This window comes from Odocoileus virginianus, chromosome 9 (genome assembly GCF_023699985.2).
Source record: "Odocoileus virginianus isolate 20LAN1187 ecotype Illinois chromosome 9, Ovbor_1.2, whole genome shotgun sequence".
Classification (NCBI taxonomy): Eukaryota; Metazoa; Chordata; class Mammalia; order Artiodactyla; family Cervidae; genus Odocoileus; species Odocoileus virginianus.
Genome location: NC_069682.1, coordinates 56,186,935 through 56,212,716, shown reverse-complemented (window position 1 = coordinate 56,212,716; position 25,782 = coordinate 56,186,935). Strand labels below are relative to the sequence as shown.

Below are 25,782 nucleotides of genomic sequence, written 5' to 3'. Positions count from 1 at the left end.
CTGCATCAGGTCTTAGTTGTGGCACTCGGGCTCTCTGGTTGTGTTGTGCGGGTTCCAGAGTGCATGGGCTTCAGTAGTTGCGGCTAGCGGGCTTTGTTGCTCCGTGGCATGTGGGATCTTAGTTCCCTCCCTGACCAGAGATTGAACCCATGTTCCCTGCATTGCCCTGTGGATTCTCAACCACTAGACCACCAGGGAAGTCCCTGTTTTCCCTTTTTGACACTACCCCAGCCCAGCCCCTTATCAATTCTGACCTGAAATTTTGTGACTATCATAGGGTGCCCCTCCTCTTTCCCTCTCCCACGTGCTCTGCATACTGACTGCTCCTTTCTTGCTCAAGAGTTTTCAGTGGCATTGCATTACCTTCAAAGAAAGCCCAAACATCTTGGTCTCAGATACATGGCATGTGTAACCTTGACTCCAACTTGATTGGATTCCAGCTCTGTCATTTACTAGTAGTAAATCTTGGAGAAGTTATTTGACCTCTCTGAGCCTTAGTTTCCTTATCTGTTAAGAGAGAAAGAGAAGGAAGAAAGAAAGGGGAGAGGATATAGCATGACATGTATCTTTTGTATTTTTTTCCTGTTAGAATAATATACTGATTGCCTTTTATTTTCAGGATTCTTCCTTTTTTTTTTCTTTCTCTTTTTAGTGGAAGTATAGTTGATTTACGGCATTGTGTTAGTTTCACATGTACAGCAAAGTGATTCAGTTATATATATGTATATATATTCTCTTTCAGATTCTTTTCCACTACATGTTATTGTAAGATATTGAATATAGTTCCCTGTGCTACACAGTAAATCCTTGTTTATTTTATGTATGATAGTGTGCATTTGTTAATCTCAGTTGCTCAGTCGTGTCTGACTCTTTGTGACCCCATGGACTGTAGCCTGCCAGGCTTCTCTGAACATGGAATTCTCCAGGCGAGAATACTGGAGTGGGTTGCCGTGCCCTCCTCCAGATTATGTTCCCAACCCAGGGATATAACCTGGATCTTTTAAGTCTCCTGCAGTGGCAGGTGGGTTCTGTACCACTAGTGCCACCTGGGAAGCCCATTTATCTCTCACTTGTAATTCATTTCTTCCCCCACTCTCCTTTGGTTACCGTAAGTTTGTTTTTTATGTCTGTGGATCTATTTTGTAAATAAGTTTGTGTTATTTTTCATTTCCACATATAAGTGATATCATATAATATTTATCTTTTTCTAACTTATTTCACTTAGTATGTTAATCTCTATGTCCATTCATGTTGCTGCAAATGGCAATATTCCATTCTTTTATGGTGGACTAATATTCCATTGTGTATATATGTATATGTATGTATGCCATATCTTTCTTATCTGTCTATTGATACTTAGGTTGCTCCCATTTCTTCGCTAAATAGTACCACTATGAACATTGGGGTGCAGTATGACAAATCTTGCAGCAAATTAGATTACTATGCAATGACTCAGTCTCTCCCCCAGTTAGGACTGATTGATACTCTCTACTTTGTTGATATTAGATGTGGCCAAGCAGTTTGCTTTGGCCAATGGAATGTGGATGAAAATGACAATGTGCAAGTTCAGCCTAGGCCTTAAGAGATCTCTCATGTTTTCAACTGCCTCCTTGAAATTTCCTTCTCTGTCATAAGGATGGGGCTGTCATTAGTGTATTCCATCTTTTGAAACAGTGTCAAAGTTGCCATAGAAAAGTCTGGGATAAGGATAGTTTCGTAGTTTAGTGTTTTGTTTGTATTATTATTTTTGGGTGACTGAGCCACATAGCTGGCCCAATCTTAGTTCCCTGATCAGGGATTGAACCTGGGCCCCTGGCAATGACAGTGCCGAGTCCTAACCATTGGACTGCCAGGGAGTTCCTAGTATTAAATTTTAGGTTGTATTTTTGCTTATTTATTTAGCTCTGCCGGGTCTTCATCACCATATGTGGGATCTCCAGTTTTTCTTGTGGCATGTGAACTCTTAGTTGCAGCATGTGGGATCTAGTTCCCTGACCATGGATCAAACTTGGGCCCCCTGCATTGGGAGAGAAGAGTCTTCTCCACTGGGGAGCCTCCAGGGAAGTCTCCTCTTTTGCACGTATTATTTTTTTTCCCATGAACTCTTTCTCTTTTGTATGTCAGGAAACTAAACAGGTAGGAAGAGAATGCTCTGTGTCAATGTAGGAAAGCAATAGTTTCTATCCAAATCCCTAACATCAAATCCAGAAGAATAAGAGACACATGTAGTAGTCAAACCCAGCAGAGCCCAGCTGAGATCAGCCAAACCCCAAATGCAGGTGGAAGAGGGAGAAATCAGCATTTGCTGCCATAAGGCATGGGTTTTGGGGATGGTTTGTTATGTAGCATTACTATTATGCTATACCCACCTCTAAGGGCCCTTGTTAGGATTAAATGAGTGATAACAGCATGTGCATGCTCAGTAACTCAGTTGTGTCTGACTCTGCAACCCCATGAACTGTATGTAGCCCGCCCACCATTCTCCTGTCCATGGAATTTTCCAGGCAAGAATACTGGAGTGGGTTGCTATTCCATTTCCAAGGGATCTTCCCTACCCAGGGATCAAAATTTCATCCCCTGCGTCGGCAGGTGGAGTCTACCACTGCACCACCTGGGACGCCCCCAAGTGGTACAGTAAAGCCCTTAAAAATATGCTGACATGTAACAAGAGTAAAGTCAATGTGAGTGATTATTATGGGGGTGCAACTGGGAACAGAGAAGTCCCTGTTCTCACGGGTCTCATGTTTTGTAGAGAGAGATGTGCTCTGTCAGAAGGTGATGAGCACTATGGAGGAAAACAGTTAGGCAGGGAAGGGAGAAGGGAGTGCTATGGTGTAAATTCAAATAGTCAATGGAAGCCTTGCTGGGAAGGTGATTCTTAAGGAAACACGTGGAAGAGGTGAGGTGGGGAGTCACAAGGGTATATGGGAGAAGACTGTTCCAAGCAGAGAATAGGTAAAGACGGTGAAGTGGCCTCATACCTGGTGGGTTTAAGGAGAAGCCAGTAGACAGGATGGCTGAGCTGAATAAGCAAGGGAAAGGTGATGTCAGGGAGATTCCCCTGGGACTAGTTCATGCACACCTTTGTGGGTCATTGTAAGGACTTTGGCTTCTGCTATGAGTGAGGTGGGCCATACTGGAGAGTTTTGACCAGAGAAAGGACAGGTCTTACTTTGCATTTTTACAGGATCTCATCTCTGTAACTGATGGGTGTAGAACAAATGGAATGTGAGTGAGCTGAAGCAGAGAGACCAGATAAGAGGCTGCTGCCACAGTCCAGACAAAAGATGGTGATGGTTTGAACCAAAGTTCGACTTTGGGATTATTATGAAGGTAATAATTGGGGGTTATTATGAAATTAATCTACATTTTGTAGCAGATTGATGATGGAATGTTTGAGAAAGAGGACTTGAGGATGACTCCAAGATTTTTGCCCAGAAGAATTGCAAGAAGGAATTTGCCATTAACTGAGATGTTTAAGTCTGTAGAAGGAGAACTTTCTTGCAGGGGAAAGGAGAGGAGAATTAGCAGTTCTATTAATATTTGGAACTTGTTATACTTAAGGCACTTATCAGATTTCCAAGTGGAGAGGTCTAGTTAGAAGTTGCATTTGTGAATCTGAGCCCAGGTTGGAGTTATAATTTTGGTAGTTGTTATGGACTGACTTGTGTCTCCCCAGAATTTGTGTCAAAAATGCTAACCCCCCAATGTGACTATGTTTGGAGATAGGGCCTTTAAAGAAGGTAATTAAGATTAAATGAGGACATGAGGGTAGGGCCTTAATTCAATAATCCTTAGAAGAAGACGAAGAGACATCTGAGTGGCTCCTCTGTCTTTCTGTGCGTGTGTGTGTGTGTGTGTGTGTGCGCGCGCGCGCGCGCAGAAGGCAGGCTGTGTGAAGGCACACAAAGAAGGTTGCAAACCAGGAAGAGAGTTCTTGCAGAAACCAGCCCTGCTGGCACCCTTATCTTGGACTTTCAACCTCCAGAACTCTGAGAAATAAAAAAAAATTCTGTTTTTAAGCCACCCAGTCTGTGGTATCTTGTTATGGCAGCCTGAGTAGATTAACACAGGAGTCATCCTTGTGGAAATGATTTTTAAAGCCATGAGGCTGGGTGAAATCTCCAACAGAGTGAGCTTAGACAGAGAAGAGGGCAGGGCTAAGGACTCAGACCCCGGGGCCCCAACATTAAGAGACAAAGAACCAACAATGGAGCCTGAGATAGAGCAGCTAGTGAGGAAAATGGCCCTGGGAATCAAGTGAGGAAAACATTTCAAGGCGGGGAGAATTTATGAACTGTGTCAAATGCTGCTGAGAGGTCCAGGAATATAAAGATCAAGAACTGATTTAGCCAAGTGGAGGGCATTGTTACTTTGACAGGAAAGAGTGTAAATAGAAAAATCGGAGCAAGAGTCTGATTGGAGTAGGATTAAGAGAGTGTATATAAGATTAAGGTATAAACACACACATACATACATACATATACACATAAGGGAAAGGAAAACTCTTAACAATAAAAGAACAAGTAAAAGTAGAAAAAGAGGAATTAGAAATTTACCATTTGGCAACCATTCTAGTCATAATTATTTCAGGAGAGAATCATTAATGGATATTGCAATAGTGGATTAAAGTTTGACAAGAAACAGGATATTTGCATAGTCCTAGAGTGTCTCCTCACAGGGTACTTATTAATTACAAATGGTAACATTGTAACTTTACAGTGAAGAAACCGATCAAGTGATGATAAAGAACCACCAGTAATGGGGCAGATTGACCTATCCCTCATATGATGCTGAGGGGGATGCAGCATACTTTCAGTGGTATTTCTGTTAAAGTGCATGGCCGATTCATGAGGAAATGTCCAGTCACTAAGCTGTGTCTGACTCTTTGTGACCACATGGACAGCAGCTGGCCAGATTTCCCTGTCCTTCACTATCTCCTGGAGTTTGCTCAGATTCATGTTCATTGAGTTGATGATGCTGTCTAACCATCTCATCTTCTGTCACCCTCTTCTGCTCCTGCCCTCAATCTTTCCCAGCATCAGAGTCTTTTCCAATCAGTCATCGGCTCTTCTCAGGTGGCCAAAGTATTGGAGCTTCAGCTTCAGCATCGATCCTTCCAAGCTCTTCAGGGTTGATATCCTTTAGGATTGACTGGTTTAATCTCCTCACTGTCCAAGGGACTCTCAAGAGTCTTCTCCACCAAATTTGAAAGCATCCATTCTTTGGCACGCTGCCTTCTTTATGGTGCAACTTTCATATCATACATGACTACTGGAAAAACCATAGCTTTGACTAGACAGACCTTTTTTGGCAAAGTAATGTCCCTGCTTTTTAATATGCTGTCTAGATTTGTCAAAGCTTTTCTTCCAAGGAGCAAGCACCTTTGAAATTCATGGCTGCAGTCACCATCCTCAGTGATTTTGGAGCCCAAGAAAATGAAGTCTATCACTGTTTCCATATCTATTTACCTTGGAGTGATGGGACCAGATGCCATGATCTTAGTATTTTGAATGTTGAGTTTTAAGCCAGCTTTTTCACTCTCCTCTTTCACCCTTATTAAGAGGCTCTTCAGTTCTTTGCTTTCTGCCATAAGGGTGGTGTCATCTGCATATCTGAGGTTATTGACAGTTCTCCTGGCAATCTTGATTCCAGCTTGAGCTTTATCCAGCCTGGCATTTTGCATGATGTACTCTGCATATAAGTTAAATAAGCAGAATGACAATATACAGCCTTGATATATTCCTTTCCCAATTTTGAACCAGCTGATTGTTCCATGTCCAGTTCTAACTGTTGCTTCTTTACCTACATGAGGTTTCTCAGGAGACAGGTAAGGTGGTCTGGTATTCCCATCTCTTGAAGAATTTTCCACAGTTTGTCGTGATCCACATGGTCAAAGCCTTTAGCTTGTAGTCAGTGAAGCAGAAGTAGATGTTTTTCTGTAATTCCCTTGCTTTTTCTATGAACCAACAGATGTTGGCAATTTGATGTCTGGTTCCTCTGCCTTTTCTAAATCCAGCTTCTACACCTGGAAGTTCTCAGCTCATGCACTGCTGAAACCTAGCTTGAAGGATTTTGAGCATTACTTTGCTAGCGTGGAAATGAGTGCAATTGTGTGGTAGTTTGAACATTCTTTGGCATTTCCTTTCTTTGGGATTGGAAAGAAAATGACCTTTTCCAGTCCTGTGGCCACTGCTGAGTTTTCCAAATTTGCTGGCATGTTGAGTGCAGCCCTTTCACAGCATCATCTTTTAGGATTTGAACTAGCTCAGCTGGATTTCCATCACCTCCACTAGCTTTGTTCGTAGTGATGCTTCCTAAGGCCCACTTGACTTTGAACTCCAGGCAGCCTGACTCTGCAATGAGAGAAGCCACCATGGTGAGAAGCCTGCACACCTCAACTGGGAAGTAGCCCAACCTCACTCACCACAACTAGGGAAAGCCCGTGTGTTGCAACAAAGACTCAGAACAGCTAAAAAAGAATAAAAAACAACACATAAATATTTGGGCACAATATTGTCACAAAGTACAGTCAGTCCTCCATATCCAAAGATTCAATCAACTTTGGACTGAAAATATTAGGGAAAAAAAATTTTTTTTTTTTTTTTTTTTTTTCAGAAAAACTTAAAAAGCAAAATATGCATATACCACACACTGGCAACTATTTACTTGGTTTTGGGACTTTACTGGAGGTGCAGTGGTCAACTCCTTGCTTACAATGCAGAGGGCTTGAGTTTGATCCCTGGTCAGGGAGCTAAGACCCCACATGCTCCAAACTGCAGCCAAAAAAACAACAACCATCACCACCAAAATACATGACATTTACATTGTTTTAGGTATTATAAGTAATCTAGAGATGATTTAAAGTATATGGGAGGATGTATGTAGGGTATATGCAAATGCTATACACCATTTTATATAATTTTATATATCCACAGACTTGAGCATCTGTGGATTTTGGTATCTGCAGGAGGCCCTGGAACCAATTCCTCCCTGGATACCAGGGGATGACTTATAGTTGGGAGGGCAGGGCTGTAAGTGGACTCACTGTGAATCTGTGGGCTGAATCAGGAGCTCCGACTACTCAAACACTACCACTGCATGGCTGTGATGGTCCAAAATGTGAGTGCCAGCTCTAGGTAAAGTTCTGAACCAAGCACAACCTGATCTGTTCCCAACTTATTTGCTTTCTTGGCAGATTCATTGTTTATTAAAACCAAGCAAATACTGTGTTGGAAAAGGCAAAATTATAGACAATAAAAAGATCAGTGGTTGCCAAGGACTGGGGGGAAGGACAGGAGGGATGAACAGATGATGCATGGACATTTTTAGGGTAGTGAAACCCTTCTCTATGATACTGTCATGTGAATACAGGATTACGCATTTGTCAAAACCCACAGAACTTTGCAACATAAAAAAGTGAATCTTAATGTAAACTATGGACTTCCCTGAATAATGATGTATCAGTATTGGTTCATCAGTTGTAACAAATGTACCACACTAATGCAAGATGTTAATAATAGAAACTGGGTGTGTTGGGGGGGAGAAGTATAGAGGTACTTGGTATAATTTCTGCACAAATTTTCTGCAAACCTAAAACTAAAATAAAGCCTATTAAAATGAATGAAGCAAAACAAGCCTCCCAGAATTCCCTGGCAGTCCAGTGGTTAGGACTGTTCTGTCTGCCAAGGGCTGAGGTTCAATCCCTGGGCTGAGGTTCAATATCTGGTTGGGGAACTAAGATCCCACAAGCCTCCTGGTTCAGCCAAAAAAGCAAAAACAAAGCAACAACAAAGAACAACGACCCCTTCCTCCCCACCCCACCCTGACACACACACACTGTGTTTGCTGTAAAATAGAATTTAGTCCCAGGCTCAGATTGTTAAAAACAAGATTTTCACCTATGCTAATTAATAATGGAATGTTTGAATACCGCATTTGACTTGGGATCCGTTGCAGGATGTCTGCACTCCTGCTTTCCTCCTGCTCTATGCCCAGGCCACACCCCAATCAGTGGGGCTGCCCAACACCCCTGACAATGCTGCCCCACTTGAGATCTTGGCACTGGACCCTTGCCCTCTGTCCCTTGACCTTGAAGAACATCCTTTAAAACTCCTTAGTGCCTCTTGCTGACCTTGGAGCAAGAGGAGGCTTGATGGCCAGATTGAAGAGCCTCCCTAGGGGCTTCCCTGGTGGTCCAGTGATTAAGAATCCGCCTTCTAATGCAGGGAACACAGGTTCGATCCCTGGTCAGAGAACTAATATCCCATATGTCATGGGGCAGCTAAGCTCTCTTGCAACTAGAAAAAAGTCCACACGCTATAATGGAGACCTAGAGGAGCCAAAAAAGAAAAAACAGTCTCCCTAGCCTCAGCAACTCCAGGGTTACTGGAGTTCCTCCAGCCTCTATGAACATAGCTCACACCTCAGCTTCCTGAACTCCTTTCTGTATGAATCTCAGCCCCTTACTCATTGTATGAGCTTGAGTGAGTCATGCCATGTCACTTTACTAAGTCTCAGTCTCCCCATTGGTCAGAAAGAGGGTGGTAAGACCTGTCTCAGTGTATTTATTTGTTTGGTAAATATCTGTTGCGCACCAACTGTATGTATTGGAGCTATAATGTGAACAGAATGAACATCCCTCCCTTATTGGAACTCATGGTCTCAGAAAGATAGACAAAAATCAAATAAACATATAAAACAATGTCAGGGAGGGAGAAAAAGAAGACGGTCATAGAAATAGGGCTAGGGCTGCGTGGGTATAGTTAAGTCTTCCTGAAGGAGGTGGCATTGAAACAGATCTGATTGAAGTGGAATGAGCCACACAAGTCTGCAGGGAGAACTTTCCAGGCAGAACAGAAAGTACCAAAGCCCTGATATGCTTGGTGTGTTTGAGAATCAAAAAGGAAGCAAGCTGACAGGGAGTGAATGAGTGAGAGGAGAGAGAGGGTGAGGACAGGAAGATAGGGAGAGAGCAGACCAGGCCAGGAATCTGGGCTTTATCCCAACTGTAGCAGGGAAAAAACCTGAAGTTATTCACTGAGGAATCCCTCCTATGTTGTGTGTCCTTGCATATGAGAAAAGTGGGCAGGTACACTCTAAAGCCGCCCTCCTGTCCAGGACCACGGTCTGTGTCCTTTGGGTGGAAAATGCTCTTCCTCTTCCCAGCCGGCTGGTGATGGAATGTGTATCCAGGCTGTAGTTCCCATAAAATAACACGAGGTGGCGACGCGGGGTCGCGTTTCTAACTTGTGAGTTATTGACTCAGCCCTGAATATTCTTTGGAAGGACTGATACTGAAGCTGAAGCTCCAATACTTTGGCTACATGATGCGAAGAGCCGACTCAATGGAAAAGACCCTAATGCTGGGAAAGATTGAGGGCAAGAGGAGAAGGGGACGACAAAGGATGAAATGGTTGGATGGCATCACTGACTCAATGGACATGAGTATGAGCAAACTCCGGGAGATGGTGAAGGACAGGGAAGCCTGGGGTGCTGCAGTTCATGGGGTCACAAAGAGTCGGACATGACTGAGTGACTGAACTTGACAAAATTGATTCCAGCGCAGTGGTTACCAAACTTGTATGTCATCAAAATCACCCGGAGGGCTTGTTAAAACCCAGCTTAAAAAAAAACAAAAAAAAACCCCACTCTCAGAGTGTCTGATCTATAGGTTTGGGGTTGGTTCCAAGAATCTGTATTTCTAACAAGTTCCAGGGGATGCTGATGCTTTCAGTTCAGGAACCTCACCATCAGAACCCCTGGTTGGAGCTCTGAAGTAGAAATCAAGACCGCCTCCTTCCTTTCAGAGATGGGGAAACAGAGGTGTCTGACCAAAACACTCCAGTATCTTCCCATCATGTTTAGAATTAAATCTGTCTCTGATCAGATTCCCCTCCATCCTTGCCACAAGTCCTGGTTTCTCTCCTCATCTTATCTCCTGCCACTTTCTAAGCAATGGCCACACTGTTTTGCTCTGTCCTTGAAGCTGGTTCCTGCATCATAGCCTTTGCATGTGCTTTGCCTCTCACCTGTGATGCCTTCCCCACAATCTTTTCCTTGGTTGGCATCCTCTCATTCCTCATGCCCCAACTTGAATGTCACCATTTGAAAAGCTTTTCCTCTGCTAGCCCAGAAGCTGGCAGCCCTGCTCCTCTTCATCCCTGTTCTTTTGCTTTTGAGTGCTTGTGTGTGTGTGTGTGTGTGTGTGTGTTAGTCGTTCAAGTTGTGTCCAACTCTGCAACCACATGGACTGTAGCTCCCCTGTCCATGGGATCTTCCAGGCAAAAATACTGGAGTGGGTTGCCATTCCCTTCTTTCTCCAGGGCTTCTTCCCGACCCAGGGATCAAGCTCAGATCTCCCACATTGCGGGCGGATTCTTTACTGTCTGAGCTACCAGAGAAACCCAGCTACCTTATCTTGGTTGATTGTTTCCGGTTTAGATTCTAGGCTTTTGAAGTCAGGGACTGCTTTCTGCTTCATCCCAAGTACCCAGGACAGTGCTGGCAGCACGTAGGCCCCCCAGGAAATAGTCATTGAATAAATAGAACTAAACACTTTTCCAGACCCTACCAGACAGCCAGTGGGTGAGCAGGGACTCCATGTAAATGATATGGATTATGTGATGTTCAGTATCACCTTACCCTAGTCCCAACCCTGACATTCAGAGTGATCTGGAAGGAAATAAAGATAGGGAAAGGAACGTACTTGGTGGCCCAGTGGTTAAGAATCTGCCTGCCAATGTAGGGGACGTGGATTTGATCCCTGGTTCAGGAAGAGTCCACATACTGAAGGCCAACTAAAGCCTATTTACTACAACTACTGAAGCTCTTGCGCTCCAGAGCCTATGCTATACTACAAGAGAAGCAGTGAGAAGCCTTCACACCACAACTTGAGGGTACCCCCCATTTGCCACAACTTTAGAGAAAGCCTGAGAAGGCCCAGCACAGCCAAAAGCAAATAAATGAATTTTTTTTTAAAAGATGAATAAGATGGTGTTTGTAAATAGTTTATAGCCTTGCAAGCAATCCTAGCTCACTGTCTACCTCATTTGTTATCATAGGGGCTGCTCGGAGGGACTCCTCCAGAGTTCTGGGTTTGGTGGGCAGAGACACTGCACAAATAATAAATTTGTAAATCCTTTCTACCTCTGTTATTGCATTGCACCCTCAGGTTAAAAAAAACTACCCCACACTAAGCAATAATGCAAAAGGAGAACTGTGTGTTCTTTCAGAAACATGCTGGAGCATCCTTTTAACAGGCCCACTCAAGGGTTATCTAAGTCTCTAGGGGAACAGATCTTTTTCTGACTTGTCATTTACTCATCTGCTAGGGCCTGAACACAGGGAAGTTCTGTGTTCACTTGTAGGTTTATTTATGATTTTTGTCCAGTAGAAAAGGTCATCCTGAAGGTTGCAGTTGTTTTACCCTGTAGGAGTTTCGGCAGTTTCACTCTGCAATCATTTTTCAGCATTTTGTCTTTCATTGGTTATAAACTTTCTTATACTCTTTGAAGCAGCTTAACGGCCCTGCTGATTGGTTAAATGTTAATGAATTACAGATAATTTTGGCACGTGCTTACTTTTTTTTTTTTAAGCAAAGTCTTTATTTTCAAGGAAAAAGTACCTATTCTCATTTTCTGTTCTTGGTATAAATTTTAATTATTTCCAGAAACCAAAACTTCCTGAACCCCCTCAGTGTCATCTAAAACTTGAGCTTTCTCTATTTCTGGGTAAAATGAGCTGTGCAGTTCTACTACCCTTTTTCTAATTACTTTACATCATTACAGTAGTTTTTGTCATACATTGATATGAATTAGCCATGGATTTACATGTACTCCCCATCCCAGTCCCCCCTCCCACCTCCCTCTCCACCCGATCCCTCTGGGTCTTCCCAGTGCACCAGGCCCGAGCACTTGTCTCATGTACCCAACCTGAGCTGCTTATCCGCACCATACACAAAAATAAACTCAAAATGGATTAAAGATCTAAATGTAAGACCAGAAACTATCAAACTCCTAGAGGAGAACATAGGCAAAACACTCTCCGACATAAATCACAGCAGGATCCTCTATGACCCACATCCCAGAATTTCAGAAATAAAAGCAAAAATAAACAAATGGGACCTAATGAAACTTAAAAGCTTTTGCACAACAAAGGAAACTATAAGCAAGGTGAAAAGACAGCCCTCAGATTGGGAGAAAATAATAGCAAACGAAGCAACAGACAAAGGATTAATCTCAAAAATATACAAGCAACTCCTCCAGCTCAACTCCTTTTTGACTTCAAACTTTTCTTGGCCAAAATAACAGTACAACACCAACATTTCCTCTATGCTCTTCATCTATGACACCGGCTCCTACATCTGTGAAGTGTTTTACAGTCAAGCCAGAACATGGAGCTACTCTCCCAAAGCACCCAGAAGGAAGGGCTAGCTGAATTTCAGGCCATGATCAGGGCCATGATGTGCTCTGAGAGCCAAGCAAAGAGGAGCTGCATGCCGCCTCCTCCGCAACCTGGGCGGCTTTGCTGGGGGAGATGACATGCCTCTTGAGAGCAAGACACGGTTGCGCAGAATGTGGGCCCAAGAGAGAGCAGGGAGGACAAGCACTAAAAAAGAGAATTATTTATTTGCCCACACAGGGTCTCAGTTGTGTCATTCGGGATCCTCACTGCAGCGCACTGACTCTCTAGCCGTGGTATGCAGGTTCAGTAGTGTGGGGCTCAGTTTTAGATGCCCCCAGCATGTGGGATCTTAATTCCCTGACCAGGGATCAAATCCACAACCCCTGCAGTGCAAGACGGATTCTTAAACACTGGACCACCAGGGAACCCCTTGGCACATGCTTACTTTTTATTTGTATGAGAATTATGTCTTTAAAAAAATTGATCTTTGGGGATCATCTTTATGAGAGTGGCTGATCATTCCTGTATTCCAGATGAGTCTGTTGAGGCTCAGAGAGATACAACATTTGTCTCCATGAGCAAAAGTGAAACAGCGTCTTGACCTTAGATTGGCCTGACCTCAGCGCCCCCGGTCCTTCAGCAATACCACACTCATGTGCACAGTGCTGTTCTGGGCACTTTATAAACTCTTGCACTTAATTCTCACAACTCAACAAACGACATGTTGCTATCTGCATTTAAGGACTAGAGTTGGGAAAGAAGTCACTCAATGTCACTCAACTCTTTGATGGCTGGCAGCAAGCCTTTTGGAATCCAACAGACCTGAGTTTCAACTCTGCCTCACAGCCTCTTTAGCTAAGTGACCTTAGGCAAGTTGTTCACCTAACTTCTTCTGAGTCAAACTGTAATATGGGAATAAGAGCCCCTTCCATGTGGGGACTGTTGGTAATACTGACAGGCAAATCTAGGCCTGGGGCCTCGAGGCTCACAGTGACACCAGCTTCTCTTGTTCTGGAATCTAGGGGGAAAGAGCAGTTGATTTGTTGCTGGCTCTTCCTGGTCTTCCCAAGTGGCACTAGCAATAAAAAACCCGCCTGCCAATGCAGGAGATGCAAGAGATGCAGGTTCTATCCCGGGGTTGGGAAGATCCCCTAGAGTAGGAAATGACGACTCACTCCAGTATTCTTGCCTGGGAAATCCATGGACAGAGGAGTCTGGTGGGCCACAGTCCATGGGGTCGCAAAGAGTAGGACATGACTGAAGCTTCTTAGCATGTTCCCGGGCTGACTGGCATAAGGATCCTGGAAGGAGAGGCAAGTACCTGGTGAAAATGGGAGGGAGAAGCTGCTGAGCAGGAGTGTTGGGGAGCTCAAAGGAGTCCCCAGGTTGAGCGCAGGTGTGGACTGCTGGGCGGAGACTCCAGTCAGTGAGCTGGGGACAGCAATGGAGCCTGGCTTTGGGGTCAGGGAGCTGGAAGTTCTCTGAGCTCCAGCATCCGGATCTGTAAAATGGAGTAATAATGACTCTTCCCTGTTTTGGGTTATTGTGAGGCTTCTGCTGACAGTGGGCTTAGCTTGAGGGGTGCTATTCTAGGGTGTTCTCTGGAACCTCAACCCTTGTCTGTGGCCTTTCTAAAGCCTGAGGAGGTTATTGATCATGTACTGATTAGGATAATGATGGTAGAGAACATCTGGGATAGATTAGGGGCCACTAGGAGGTCCTCCTTCAGAGTTTTGGGTTTGTTGGGTCAGAAACATGGCACAAATACACAGCCAAGGGTCATTTAGGGCTTTGCAGTTTTACAAAGACTTCCACACAGTGGCATCACGCCCTTGTGTTAAGACAAACTCTCTGTGTCAAGCATTCTGTTAAAGGCCTGACAGGCTTTATATTTTACTCTTCCAGGTGAAGTAGGTGGGTGTCTTGACCCTCATTTTTCACCTGAGAAGAATGAGGCACAGGAGGGCTAAGTGACTTGCCTAAAACTACACAGGTAACAAGTGGCAGACTGAGGACTGGAGCACAGACAGCTGAGTTTCTGAGCTGGCCCTTTGAGTGGAGAGACCACGCAGCAAGTTGGAGGCTCAGCGGCCTTTGGAAGGACCCTAAGGCTCCTCTGGCCACTCCTGTCTGGCCTTGCACCCCACTGTACCCGCTGGAAGTGGCTGGAGGGGAGAAGAGAGGATGGCTGGGGCGCTGAGCCTGAGGGGGAGGCTTTAGGGCGCAGGCCAGGGAGGCAGGGAAGGAAAGGATGTAGGGAGGGCCTCTGTTCCTCCAGAGCAGCTGAAGGGAAGATAAAGTCCTGAGGAGATGTAGCTAGGGGCCCAGATGAAGAGGAAAGGAAGAGGCTGGGAGGCGGAAGATACAGCTGCAAGAGAGGAAGCAGAGTCCGGAGTCTCAGGGGAGAGTGGAAGGGGTGGGCTGGGGACAGGCCAGGCCCTTGGCCCAGGGTTCTGGACCCCTGCCACTCCAGACTCCACAGATGGGACCCTGTGGAGGGACCCTCAACAGATGCCACCTTCACTCCTGTGCTGCGCACTGCTGGTGCCACCAGGGTGAGCCCAGAGTCCCCGGCCTCAGTGGCTCACACACGCTGAGCGCAACTGAGTGACCAGATGGGCACTGTCCAGGGCATTCGTTCATTCATTCAACAAACACCTGTGAAGGGCTCACCGTGTGCCCGGTGGCTCCTGGGCTCCTCCTAGCAGGAAACTAAGTCCCTCTGAGGAGACACCAAGTTCCAATTCAAGGAGCCCCCAATCTCACGAGGAGACAGACAAGACACGGAAAACAAATCAGTGTGCAATAATATCAGGTCAGGCTGTAAAGCCCGAGAGGTGAGCAGAGCTGTTTTATGAGGGTAGTCAGGGAGGGCCTCTCTGAAGTGAGATTTGAACAAAGACCTGAAATCTTGGGGCAGAGGAACCTCACTCATGCCAGCGTTGATTACTCTCATAGTAAAATTCTGCCATCTTCTCTCCTCTGTGGACTCACTCCCAGGTAATGTCACCCAGCCCCGCGGCTTTAGCCTACCCATGCCCTGATGACCCTTAAATGTAGATCTAACATGTAGGCAATCCCCTGGTGGTCCTGTGGTTAGGACTCTGTGCTTTCACTGCCAGGGGCATAGGCTAAATCCCTGCTCAGGGAACTAAGATCCCACAAACTGTGGGAAACAACCAAAAAAAAAAAAAAAAATCTGACATGTGAATCCAGGCTCTCTCCTGAGCTCAAGATCCTGGTATCTGCTTGCCCATCAATGTGCCCACCACTGTTGCTTCTGCAACTCTCTCTGTCAGTAAAGGGCCACCCTTCATGCCGCTGCTCAGGCCTAACACCAAGGAGGGACCGCCTTGACTCCTCCCACCTCACCCCTGCGTCTTGTCCTGCTGGTCCCATCTCTGACATACATCTGGAACTCCATCCCATCTACCCTGTCCCCTCGTCACTTTCATCTGGCAGCTGGACTGTGATGGCACTTAGACCACATCAATTCCAGATTGAGAGCTGATGGCCGGGGGCAGGTGTGGGCTTGTGAGGACACAGCCTGGGATCCCAGTTCCAGACTGAGTTCTGCCTAGGCTACTATCTGTCGTGTGATCTTCAGCAAGCTGCCTCCCCTCCTAGTCTGTTTTCTCCTGCCCGAGGTGGGGATGGATGTGTCTGCCTCATTGGGCAGTGGAGAAGGTCCAGTGAGATAACTCTGGCCTTGGTGAGGGGAGAGGAGGCCCCCAGCAGGAGGCAAGGGTTTTATTCGACAGGTGTTTATTGCACCCCAGCTGTGTGCCCGGCACTGTACTTGGTTCTGGAGGTGTGATGGTGGCAGATAAGAATGTCGCTGTCTTTGCTCTCAGAGCTTTAATGGTGGCAGGAGAATGGGGAGACCAGGAAGGCACCCCTGTCAGGGGCGTGGCATAAGCCAGGGTGTGGAGGTGGGATGGATGACAGTGCAGGGGCAGGGAACCGGAGGCACAGTCTCTTGCCCCGGGCCATGGGAAGACCCGTGAGAACTTCAGATGTCAAATTCGGTTCAGGGACCTTGCCCAGCAGCACTGGAGCCCCCTGTGTAGAGGCCAAGGAAGGAGCCCTTGCTGCCAGGCTGGAGGGAGCCACCTTCCTGCTCCTGTCACACGGCTCCCCCTTGACTGGGGGCCCCAGCCTAGGACCCTCCCCAGCAGGGACACCCCTCCCCGAGAAGCCACAGCCTGGCAGAGGGTCTGGGGTGCTCATGATGGCATTTCTCACCTGGACCCCAGATCAGCTCCTGGTTGGGGAGGATTAGCTCCTTTGTGAGAATCACCTCATTGAGTCCCCAGGGCCCCAGTTCTCTGCCTCTGAGGCTGGAAGTGAGACTGTAGGAGTTAGGAAAAGACCTGTGTGTGTACATGTGTGTGTGCGCATGTGTATGGGTGAGTACATGTGAGAGAAAGAAACACAGAATGAGCCTGAGTGTGAGAGACAGATTGAGGTGTGTGTGAGAGAGAGAATGAATGTGTGTGTGTGTGTGTGTATAAAGCATGAGAGATCATCTCTGCCCAGGCCAGGCAGCTGGACTAACGGTCCATTTCCCCCCTGGTCCAGAGGCCTCCTCCAGTCCCCCAGCTGCCCTGATGGGCCAGGTCAGCCCCCCCACGGGAGCCCCCAGCCGCTCCCCACTCGGCTTTCCTTGTATTGTGCACAGCCTGGTTCCTCGAGGAAATGGGGCGGCTGCTGGGTGCGGGGGCGGCCGCCAGCAGCCCCACCCCCTTCCCCCCATTGTCACTCCTGGCTTTGGCCCCTGGCCCCTGCTGCTGATGCTAAAAATAGTCTTGTTCACAGGGAGACAGCCGCACCCCTGAGCGGGCTTCCAGACTGGGCGTGGGGCCAGAGTTGCCAGGACAGACTCGTTGTCCCCGGGGAGGGGGGTGAGGTGCACCCATCGAGTAACCAGGGTCAAAGCACAATAGGGCTGCGTGACCTCAGGTCACCTTCTTCCCCTCTCTGGGCCTCAGTTTTCTCATCTGTCAAATGGGGATGAGGACACCTACCTGCTGGAGTTGCTCTTGAGAGTAGACAGAAGTGCGGCTGGGTCTGCAGGGCTCTGTTGGTGCCACCTGAGTATCTGGAAAGCCTAAGGCGAGAGGGCACAGGCCTTCATCCTCGTCCCTGTGAGCGACAGTCCAGTGGCTACCAAGGGCCTCCCATTTCCCTCTGCGCAGAGGAGCTGAGGTGCAGGAGAGCCCACCTGGGAGTCTGGTGGCGTCTAAGATGTGCGTGTGAGACCTGGGAGATATGCGCTCTCTGTACCTCCAAGGTCTGTGTGAGGGCACGCTGTGGATTATGTGGCCAAGCTGGGACTCGAACCCACGTCTCCAGCTTCTGAGGTCTGTGTTTTTTCCGCTCTGAGGGGCTGCTTCCATGCTAATGACTCTGCAGACTTCCTGGCTAGATCACCTTGTCTTCAGTCCACAAACACATGATTCATCGCAAAGGAAGACGCTGGGCGGTGGGTGTTGAGGCTTGGGCTGGGGGCTGGGAAGTTTCCCTGGAGCAGGCATGGGTGGACGCTGCCCGCTCTGTCTCCTGGCCACTGAGCTGGGTCTGCAAAGAGGGGGTTATCTGTGTGTCTGTCTGTCTACCGGGCTCTTTCTTTCTTTCTTTCTTCTTTTTTGCTTTGTCCTTTTTTCTCAACCATGATTTGTTTGACATGGGTTCTGTTGTATACTTTCAGGATCTGGAACTCTTAGACTTACTCTGGCCACAGTTGCAATTTTATATGTCCTTCTGTGATTAACTGTGTCTCCCACTAATCCTGGGCCCCGGGGCAGTGACTGAGACCTTATTATTAAAAGTCATATATCCCTGGAGACAAATACAGTGTGAGTGTTCTCCCATGAGGACCCTGATCCTGTGCAGGTTGATCTCCATCCACTTGTATTTGGGGATTTGTAGGGACGGCTTGTCACCTGGTTTGGATGTAAATCTGGGAGGTGGGGTTTTGGTTTGCTAACTAGTTGCTTCACCTGTTTTGATGTGGGGATTTGGAAAGATTCAAAAACTACGTTTCCACCAAAGTCACAGTCATCTTCCTAGAAGCCTGACTCTTTCTGAATTTTTTTTTTTTCTTTCTGAATTTTTATGCACAGGGGGAAAAATCAGTACTCGAGGTGTTGAGCGACGGATCTCCTTGGGACCCTGGAGACGACCACTGTTTCCAGTTTGGGCCTCCTTGCACATCAAGCAAATGTAGGTACCCAGCTTGTTTTTACACGGACACTGATGCATCCTGCTTTTTGTATTGCACTTAGCACAGTGTTTTGACATTGTTCCAAGTCAGCATACAGAGTACCTCCCCACTTACAACCAAAAATGGCTGCATGTAAAGCAGGGATTTTTAGCTTTTTGTCCTATGGACCCCTTTGGCATCTGGTGGTAGGATGGACCCCTTATCACAATTATGGTTTTTAGCCACATAAAATAAAGTGCATAGAGTTACAAAGGAAGTCAGTCATACTGAGATGCCATGACTGCAACAGCAGCAAGAATTCGCGATGTAGTAACAGAAGAGCCTCTTTATAACGACATTAAGTTAAAGGTGCGCAGGCTGGTTTGGGGTCTTGATGAGCTTAAACAATATGTGTGTGGGGGTGTCTACATGCACTGTGATGATGTCAGACAAGTGTCTCCAACTTCTGTTGTGGCAGGGTCACTGCTGACCCTTCCGGGGCTCGTTGTCCCCATTCATACTTGAAGGGAACGCTGAATTTCAGTTAGAGGTTGGTGACTGTACAGTTTTTATTTCATTCCTATCCAAGCTCTCAAGTCCCTGAGTCCTGGAGCCCAGGTGCAGAACCTCTGCCACAGAATGTGGCTGCCCTCACTTTATTCACCCCCATCTCTGATTGAAAAGTCACCCTGTCTCAGCGTTTCTCCAAATCCCATCATTGCACAGAGGGGGAAACTGAGGCCCCCCGGCTGGCAAGTGGGCTAGGGTGACAGAGCCCCGGGTCCTGACCCCTGGCCCAGATGCTTGCCTGGCTCCTCCCCCACCAGGCTGGTGGCAGGGAGTCCAGCAGGAGCAGGTTGGCAGCTGGTGTCCTGCCCGGAGAGTGACCCGGCCCCGCCTGCGCCCTGCACCCCACCCTGGCCAGCACAGCTGTGGATGTGACAGGAGGCTTGGCTCCAATTCACCCAGGCACATTCCTGGCCCAGCCACTAATTTTTTTTTTTTTTGGTGACTCTTTCTCCCACACCCCCAACCCTCACCCCCCTTTTCCTCAAAAATGCTCTGTCTCTCCCCAGAGGGTCCCTTTGGGCGGAGGCTCCTGGAGGGAAATGCGGCCTGGATTTCCTGGAACACTCGGAGCTGGAGTCCCAGCGCTGGGAGAAGGAAAGCTGCTGGCAGCAGAACACCACCCCGCCCCCCAAACATAACTGGTTTCTCTGGAAAAAGGGGGTGAGCTGGAGCCTCAGGATTCCCATTCCATTGGACGCTCCTAGAAGAGGTGCCTACTCCTGTGATGGGCCACTACAAGACACCCCTTCAGGCAACTGTGACTCTGTGACCTTTGGGGCTCTGTGACCTTGGACAAGCCACAGGTTCCTGCTGGGCTCTGGTCTCCTCACGCCTTAGTCTGGGGCCTGTGACCAGGACCTGCCAAGGCCTGTGGATGGTCCAGTGAGGGGATAAAACTCATCACGAGCAAGTGAGGTGTTGGGGGGTGTTGGGGAGGCAGGTTTGGGGGATACACTGGGGCAGGGGTGGGATGAAGATCCTCCATCCTCCTTCATTCGTTCATGAGACAAATAACTTGTTGAGCACTTACCATTGTGCCAAGCACTGGCACACAGCAGTGAGCACAAGAGACCAAGGCTCAATCCACAGACAAAAGTCCCTATAAAGTCAAGAGGAGATGGGGAAGAGTGAAGCAGGGTGTGAGGGCTGGGGGAGAGCCTCTGCTGGGGGACCGGAGAGCTGAGGCATGAATGAAGTGGGCTAGGCTGCAGAGGGGGCGGTGGGCTCCTAAGGCTCAGAGGTGGGTGCAGGTGAGGGAAGGAGGGGGAAGCCATGCTGAGAGAGAGGTGGGGGCTTGTAGCCCAGAAAGGGCCTTGGCTTCATTCATGGGAAACCACCAAGAGCTCTGACATGTGCAGTGACATGTCTGCAAAATAACCCACAGGGGTTGGGGGTGGCGTAGGTGATGCTGCAGGAGACGCGCCCTCAGAGCATGGGCTTTGAGACCAGGCGAGGCTGCTTCCCGGCTCTGAGTGTGGGCAGGGAACTCCCCCTCTCATGCCTCAGTTTCCTCCTTGGTAGAAGGGAGGCTCATAGCACTCAGATGACCAAGAAGAAGGACCATGAAGGGTGTAGCAACAGCTTCCCAGGGTGGGAGTTGCTCTTTCTGTGAGTCTGAAGCCACTTGCTTGGGCAGAGCTCAAGGCTGGCTTTGAATGTGAGCATGGGTGTGGCTTTGAATGAGGCTGCTCAACTCCCAGGGATGTGTGGGGTCATGACCTTGGATGGGGATACCCCTGAGTTGTCTGCAGCTGCTTTCCCTTTCTGAGACCAGAGCTGGATTGAGGAGAGCCACTAGGGTGAGGGAAGAGGGGCAAAGAGCCACCTTGAGATGCAGAGGAGTCTGGGGGTCCTCCTCTACAGTCTCAGGTTGCCCTTCTGACTCATCCCTCGCCCCCAGAGGGGGCTGGACCCACTGGTATGCTCAGTCAGCCTCCCTCTCCCCTGATCCTCAGCTGCCATGAGGGAACACAGCAAAACCCCGCCCTGGCGCAATGATGGGAAGGGTAGGAAAGCAGTGGTTTGTTGTGCCTGACATGCCTGGACAGGACCGCCTGTCCAGGAGAAGGGACCCCACCTGCCCGGGTACTGTGCTAAGTGCTGTCCTGCATCAGTTGAAAGCCAGTGGAATGATTTCCTTCCACTCCAACTTTCAGTGGCCTCCTGTTGCCCTCCAGATGAAGAACAGACTCCTGTCGTGGGTGCACAGGCCTCCTGGTTCTTCCTCATTGATGCCAACTTTGTTCCAGTATCCAAGCCTTGCATTGATCCCTACACCCACCCCCCCTTGGCCAGGTAAACTTCTGTGCCCTGTTCAGCTCAGTTTTCAACTGCCTCTTCCTAGAGGAAGCCCATCTTGACCTGCAAACTAGATTGAGTTTCATGTTGTTTGGTCCTAAGGTTGCCACCTCCTCTTCTGGCAACACCTATCACTGTCGTAATTTCATGGTGTGATTACTCGGTTATTGACTATCTCCATGTTAAGACTGCAGTTAACGAGGTCAGGGACGCTGTCTTGTTCACAGTGGTAGCCCCAGCGTCCAACACAGTGTCTGCACATAGCAGATGCTCAATACAAGCCTATGGGATGATGGAGGAATCCTCTTGACAACCAGAGGAAGGAGGTGGTATTATTCTCTTTTTTACAGATAAGGAACCAACAGCACAGAGAGGTTAAGTAACACGCCCCAAGGTCACACCGCCAGAGCACAGCCAGACTCAGATGGTGTCTGTCTGGGGATGACTCCCTGCCAGCAGGGCTCAGAAGGTGGGCAGTTGGGGTTATGCAGAGAGGAACTAGGACCATCTGGACAGGGAAGGGGTGTGGGGGCGTGCCCCACCCATCCGTGTTTTCTCCTCGCTCTGGTGGTTCGTGGCTGTTTTCCTCAAGGGCGACTCAGGTGACCTTCAGGTTGGTCCCAGGGGCCGGCTGGGTGGAGGGCCTGGTCTGGCCCCGGCTGCTTTCCTCGCCCCTTTGCCCGCCCGCTGGCTTCACGCACAGATTACAACTTCCCCTCCACGGCAGTCTTACGCAGGCCACCTCCGGCTCGCCATTGTCTCATTGTTTGCCGAGGGAAGCTCCAGGAGGAAATTAACCTGCTGCTCACCCCAAGCAGGGAGTTTCACCCCCAGTCCCCACTGGGAATGACTGGGGCCTGGGCAGGAGGGGGTGGGGGCAGGTAGTAGACAATACAACAGGCAGCCTTGGAAGGAGTGAGCTCCCAGGCAGGGAAAAATGCAAGCAGAAGCACCATTCCCTGGCAGATTTTCTGGGCCATATTACAGGCCAGGCTGTGCATAAGGGAACTGGAGACACAGATATGAGACAAAGGTCTTCTTAAGGGCCCTGCAGCTGATGGGAGCTGCTGTGTAGGGGCCTCAGGGCCAGATGGCTCTGCAGGCTGGACAGGTAACAAAGTCTGAGAGCATTTGAGCAATGGGGAGTGGTGGGGCATATAGCAAAATGAAGACTGAGGGCATCTCCTAAAGGCCTTTAGATCCTGATTTCATTTTAACAAGGTGCTAATGAAAAAATGCTCAAAATCCTTCAAGTTAGACTTGAGCAATACGTGAACCAAGAACCTCCAAATATACAAGTTGGGTTTAGAAAAGGCAGAGGAACCGGAGATCAAATCGCCAACATCTGTGGGATCATAGAGAAGGCAAGGGAATCCAGAAAACATCTACTTCTGCTTCATTTACCATGCTAAAGCCTCTGATTGTGTAGATCACAACAAACAGTGGAAAATGCTTCAAGAGATGGGAAGAACAGACCACCTTACCTGGCTCCTGAGAAACCTGTATGCAGGTCAAGAAGCAACAGTTAGAACTGGACATGGAACAACAGACTGGTTCAAAATTGGGAAAGGATTACATCAAGGCTCTATATTTGTCACCCTGCTTACTTAACTTCTATGCAGAGTACATCATGGGAAATGTTAGACTGGATAAATCGCAAGCTGGAATCAAGATTGCTGGGGGAAATATCAACAACTTCATATATGCAGATGATATCACCCTAATGGCAGAAAGTGAAGAGGAACTAAAGATCCTTTTGATAAGGATCCTTTGATAAGGGTGAAAAAGGAGAGTGAAAAAGCTGGCTTAACACTCAACATTCAAAAAACTAAGATCCTGTCATCCAGTCCCATCACTTCATGGCAAATAGAAGGTGAAAAGTGACAGATTTTATTTTCTTAGGCTCCAAAATCACTGTGGACAGTGACTGCAGCCATGAAATTAAAAGATGCTTGCTCCTTGGAAGGAAAGCTATGACAAACCTAGACAGTGTATTTATTAAAAAGCAGAGACATCACTTGCCAGCAAAGGTCTGTATAGTTAAAGCTAATGGTTTTTCCCAGTAGTCATGTATGGATGGGAGAGTTGGACCATCAAGAAAGCTGAGCACCAAAGAATTGATGCTTTTGGATTGTGGTGCTGGAGAAGACTCTTGAGAGTCCCTCAGACAGCAAGGAGATTAAACCAGTCAATCATAAAGGAAATCAACCCTGAATATTCATCAGAAGGACTGATGCTGAAGCTGAAGCTCCAATATTTTGGCCAGCTGATGTGAAGAGCCTACTGACTCATGGGAAAGCACCCTAACACTGGGAAAGATTGAGGGCAGGAGGAGAAGAGGATGACAGAGGATAAGATGGTTGGATAGCATCACCAAATGAATGGACATGAGTTTGAGCAAACTCTGGGAGATAGAGAAGGACAGGGAAGCCTGGCGTGGTGCAGTCCATAGGGTCACAAATAGTCGGACACGACTTAGCGACCGAACAATAAAATGAAAAAATGCATCCCCTAGACTGGTGTAGTGTGCAGACTCTCAGTCTAGACTTTAGAAGGGAATTCTTGTTCTGGGGTAAAACTGAATCCCTGGTTATTATTGGCATCCCACACTGCTGACTTTGGCTAGAGCTGTGGTGGTAACTTCCCAGCAAACTGATGGTATCCCACCTCAAGTACCTGTCAGTCATTTGGCCTCTCTGAAGCCTTGGGAACTCCCAGCCAGGACTTGGGATCAACTGACCCTTTCCAGAGGCAGCCCTCTATCATGCGGGTGGGGGGTTGAATGAGTAGATTATTGTCTCAGCCTCTTATTCACTGGAGTTGGCTTTCCTTGGCTGCTGAGAAGGTCCGACGTGAGATAGGGCACCTTTACCCATGTTGGAAACTGGCTCAGTCACTTTTTTTTTTTTTATTGCTTTTCCTCCCTTCTTTGTTTCAGTCTCCCAAATTTCCCCCTTGCTTCCTGGGCTACTTGGCACTCAAATCCTTGTCTCAGGTTCTGGTCTCAGGGGAATCCAAGTTAAGACAATCTCTAACATACTTTCTGAATAGAGTTTATGATTCTAACCTTCTGTGATTCTAAGACTGAGTGACTTTCACTCTGTGATTACAAGTTTTCGTAAGTTCATCCATCTGTGATTCCAGAATGGCATCATTTTAATGTGGCCAAAACACACCTCTCAGCCATGTACTCAGACATGCAAAAAAATGTAACACTCCATTTTCTGTAAGGATTTTGCTTCTCCTGAGCTCCTATTTTCCCTGATGCCAAAAAATGCAAACTTCAATCAAATCTAGGCAAAAAAAAGCTATTTCAGATTTGAATGAAATTGAGTGAGTCAAACTTTCCCTGTCTTCCGTTTTTTCCTGGATTGATTTAAGTCCTGGATGGGTGGGAGCATCTTGATATTGGTTGGGGGTGAATGGGGAGGTCTATGACTGGTATTTCTCAAGATGTAGCAGTCCCCACCCCCGCCGCCCCGCCTCAGCCGGCTCTCCAGCATGCCTCCCCTTGGCATCCACTGAGAAAAACTCCACTCATGTTGGTACATTGACTTCTAGAGTCAAAGAAACATAGTTCTTCCTGAGACGCTAAGTGTAAATACAGTTATAGCCACTCCCAGCCACTTAGTTGCCTGAGAAAAGATTTGAACATTGTTTGCACCTCATGAAGCCGTGGTATGCAAATTCATCATTCAATCTATTTGTTGAGCATCTATTGTGTGTTGGGCATTGTGCCAGGTATTGAAGATACACAGATGAGAAGACAGACATGATCCCTCCTTCATGTCATTCACAAGCCAAATAAAGTGTGTATATTTATAACTTACATATCATGGTGTCTGTTATGAAGGAAATAAATAAGCTAGGCAGAGAACACTCTTTGAGGAGTTAATATTTAAGCCAAGACTAAGAATCTAAGGTCGAGAGAAGCCACCAGAAGAACTGTCAGGAAAGGGAGATGTCTGGGTTGTATCTGTCGCTGTAAGCATTTTGTCATGCTGAAGACATCACTTGCATTTCTTTCACACTTTGTCTTTCCTTTCCCCTGTTTGTTAGTGGCCTCTATCACCTTAGACAGGGGATAGTAAGGCAGAAAAGGAAGAAATTCTTTTTTGAGTCTCAAAGTCCCAAGCTTTTGGTTTGGAAAAATTATAGAAATTTAGTCAAAGCCCTGAAGAATTTGAGCATATGCAATTTATGCTGTAACTAACAGAGTGGGAAGAATAGGTGAATCAAAATTGGTTTTCCTCTGTAGGAAATGAGATAAAGATTATCTGGGAAGTGGGGAGAAGGGAAGTGTA

At 47.4% G+C, this 25,782-nt stretch overlaps 1 long non-coding RNA gene across 2 annotated transcripts in view; it reads left to right on the top strand.

Moving 5' to 3' along the window:
• LOC110141860 (uncharacterized) overlaps nucleotides 1–25,307 on the top strand; it is a 29,470-nt gene extending 4,163 nt beyond the window's left edge. Inside the window, exons 2-5 of one of the 2 annotated variants that reach the window (XR_011489591.1) lie at nucleotides 3,188–3,333; nucleotides 18,531–18,630; nucleotides 19,687–19,889; nucleotides 21,337–25,307. This is a non-coding gene — a long non-coding RNA (uncharacterized lncRNA). Of the gene's footprint in view, nucleotides 1–3,187; nucleotides 3,334–18,530; nucleotides 18,631–19,686; nucleotides 19,936–21,336 lie in introns of those variants that run through there. The other variant, XR_011489590.1, reaches the window with a different exon arrangement.
• The last annotated feature ends 475 nt before the right edge of the window (nucleotides 25,308–25,782 follow it).